At 44.0% G+C, this 3,498-nt stretch overlaps 1 non-coding gene across 1 annotated transcript; it reads left to right on the top strand.

The window, feature by feature from the left end:
• The first annotated feature begins 3,003 nt into the window (after positions 1–3,003).
• On the top strand, positions 3,004–3,111 carry LOC130971842 (small nucleolar RNA R71). The gene has a single exon (XR_009083048.1). It is a non-coding gene; the product is annotated as a small nucleolar RNA R71 (small nucleolar RNA).
• Positions 3,112–3,498: the final 387 nt, after the last annotated feature.

The following is a 3,498-nucleotide window of genomic DNA, read 5'->3' as shown; positions in this document are numbered from 1 at the left end:
ATCAAAGTTGACCCTTCTAGTGTAAGGATGCTCATCTCCTTGCATCATAGGCAAGTTGAACGCCACCCTCACACTCTCCGGACTAAAATCCAAGTATTTCCCCCGAACCATAGTGAGATAATTCTTTGGATTCAGGTTCACACTTTGGTCATGGTTCTTGGTGATCCATGCATTGGCATAGAACTCTTGAACCATCAAGATTCCGACTTGTTGAATGGGGTTGGTGAGTACTTCCCAACCTCTTCTTCGGATCTCATGGCGGATCTCCGGATATTCACCCTTTTTGAGTGAAAAGGGGACTTCGGGGATCACCTTCTTCAAGGCCACAACTTCATAGAAGTGGACTTGATGCACCCTTGAGAGGAATCTATCCATCTCCCATGACTCGGAGGTGGAAGCTTTTGCCTTCCCTTTCCTCTTTCTAGAGGTTTCTCCGGCCTTGGATGCCATAAATGGTTATGGAAAAACGAAAAGCAACGCTTTTACCACACCAAACTTAAAATGTTTGCTCATCCTCGAGCAAAAGAAGAAAGAGAGTAGAAGAAGAAGAAATGAGGAAGAGGGAGAAGGTGGTGTGTTCGGCCAAGAAGGGTAAGAAAGGGTGTTTAGGTTGTGTGAAAATGAAGAGATGAAGAAGGGTATTTATAGGAGAGAGGGGGGTAAAGGTTCGGCCATTATGGGTGGGTTTGGGAGGGAAAGTGGTTTGAATTTGAAGGGTGAGGTTGGTGGGGTTTTATGAAGGATGGATGTGAGTGGTGAAGAGAAAGATGGGATTTGATAGGTGAAGGGTTTTTTGGGGAAGAGGTATTAAGGTGATTGGTGAATGGGGGAAGAAGAGAGAGAGTGATGGTGGGGTCCTGTGGGGTCCACAGATCCTGTGGTGTCAAGGAAAAGTCATCCCTGCACCAAATGTTGCTCAAATCACGTTTTGAGCTATTTCTGGCGTTAAACGCCGGCTGGTGCCCATTCCTGGCGTTTAACGCCAGGTTGTTGCCCTTTACTGGCGTTTAACGCCAGTCTGGTGCCCCTTTCTGGCGTTAAACGCCCAGAATGGTGCCAGCCTGGGCGTTAAACGCCCAACAGCTAGCATTACTGGCGTTTGAACGCCAGCTTCTTCTCCTCCAGGGTGTGCTGTTTTTCTTCCTATTTTTCATTCTGTTTTTGCTTTTTTCATTGTTTTTGTGACTTCTTATGATCATCAACCTACAAAAAGATAAAATAACAAAAGAAAATAGTTAACTATAAAACATTGGGTTGCCTCCCAACAAGCGCTTCTTTAATGTCATTAGCTTGACAGAGGACTCTCATGGAGCCTCAGAAATACTCAGAGCCGTGTGGGAACCTCCCAACACCAAACTTAGAGTTTGAATGTGGGGGTTCAACACCAAACTTAGAGTTTGGTTGTGGCCTCCCAACACCAAACTTAGAGTTTGACTGTGGGGGCTCTGCTTGGCTCTGTTTTGAGAGAAGCTCTTCATGCTTCCTCTCCATGATGATAGAGGGATGTCCTTGGGCCTTAAACACCAAGGATTTTTCATTCACTTGAATGATCAACTCTCCTCTATCAACATCAATCACAGCCTTTGCTATGGCTAGGAAGGGTCTGCCAAGGATGATGGATTCATCCAAGCACTTCCCAGTCTCTAGGACTATGAAATCAGTAGGGATGTAATGGTCTTCAATCTTCACCAAAACATTCTCTACAAGTCCATGAGCTTGTTTTCTTGAATTGTCTGCCATCTCTAATGAGATTCTTGCAGCTTGCACCTCAGAGATCCCTAATTTCTCCATTACAGAGAGGGGCATGAGGTTTACACTTGACCCTAAGTCACACAAGGCCTTCTTGAAGGTCATGGTGCCTATGTTACAAGGTATAGAAAACTTCCCAGGATCTTGCCTCTTTTGAGGCAGTTTCTGCCTAGACAAGTCATCCAGTTCTTTGGTGAGCAAAGGTGGTTCATCCTCCCAAGTCTCATTTCCAAATAACTTGTCATTTAGCTTCATGATTGCTCCAAGGTATTTAGCAACTTGCTCTTCATTGACATACTCATCCTCTTCAGAGGAAGAATACTCATCAGAGCTCATGAAAGGCAGAAGTAAGTCCAATGGAATCTCTATGGTCTCATTTTGAGCCTCCGATTCCCATTGTTCCTTATTGAGGAACTCAGAGGAGATTGGTACACGCCCACTGAGGTCTTCCTCAGTGGCGTCCTCCTCCTCTCTTTCCTCTCCATATTCGGCCATGTCTATGGCTTTGCACTCTCCTTTTGGATTTTCTTCTGTATTACTTGGGAGAGTACTAGGAGGGAGTTCAGTAATTTTCTTGCTCAGCTGTCCCACTTGTCCTTCCAAATTTCTAATGGAGGACCTTGTTTCATTCATGAAACTTTGAGTGGTCTTTATTAGATCAGAGACCATTGTTGCTAAGTCAGAAGTATTCTGCTTAGAACTCTCTGTCTGTTGCTGAGAAGATGATGGAAAAGGCTTGCCATTGCTAAACCTGTTTCTTCCACCATTATTGTTATTGAAACCTTGTTGAGGTCTCTCTTGATTCTTCCATGAGAAATTTGGGTGATTTCTCCATGAAGAATTATAGGTGTTTCCATAGGGTTCTCCTAGGTAATTCACCTCTTCCATGGAAGGGTTCTCAGGATCATAAGCTTCTTCCTCAGATGAAGCATCCTTAGTACTGCCAGGTGCATTTTGCACTCCAGACAGACTTTGAGAAATCAAGTTGACTTGTTGAGTCAATATCTTGTTCTGAGCCAATATGGCATTCAGAGTGTCAATCTCAAGAACTCCTTTCTTCTGACTAGTCCCATTGTTCACAGGATTCCTTTCAGAAGTGTACATGAATTGGTTATTTGCAACCATTTCAATCAATTCTTGAGCTTCTGCAGGCGTCTTCTTCCGATGAAGAGATCCTCCAGCAGAGCTATCCAAGGACATCTTGGATAGTTCAGAGAGACCATAATAGAAAATACCTATGATGCTCCATTCAGAAAGCATGTCTGAAGGACATCTTCTGATTAATTGTTTGTATCTTTCCCAAGCTTCATAGAGGGATTCTCCATCCTTCTGTCTGAAGGTTTGGACTTCCACTCTAAGCTTACTCCATCTTTGTGGTGGAAAGAACTTTGCCAAGAAGGCATTGACTAGCTTTTCCCAAGAGTCCAGGCTTTCTTTAGGTTGAGAATCCAACCATATTCTAGCTCTGTCTCTTACAGCAAAAGGGAATAGCATCAGTCTGTAGACCTCAGGGTCTACCCCATTAGTCTTGACTGTGTCACAGATTTGCAAGAATTCAGCTAAGAACTGATGAGGATCTTCCATTGGAAGTCCATGGAACTTGCAATTCTGTTGCATTAGAGAAACTAATTGAGGCTTAAGCTCAAAGTTGTTTGCTCCAATGGCAGGGATAGAGATGCTTCTCCCGTAGAAATCAGGAGTAGGTGCAGTGAAGTCACCCAGCACCTTCCTTGCATTGTTGGCATTGGT

Source organism: Arachis stenosperma, chromosome 3 (assembly GCF_014773155.1).
Source record: "Arachis stenosperma cultivar V10309 chromosome 3, arast.V10309.gnm1.PFL2, whole genome shotgun sequence".
NCBI lineage: Eukaryota > Viridiplantae > Streptophyta > Magnoliopsida > Fabales > Fabaceae > Arachis > Arachis stenosperma.
Note: the sequence above shows the minus strand (reverse complement) of the source record. Positions and strands in the feature narration are given on the sequence as shown.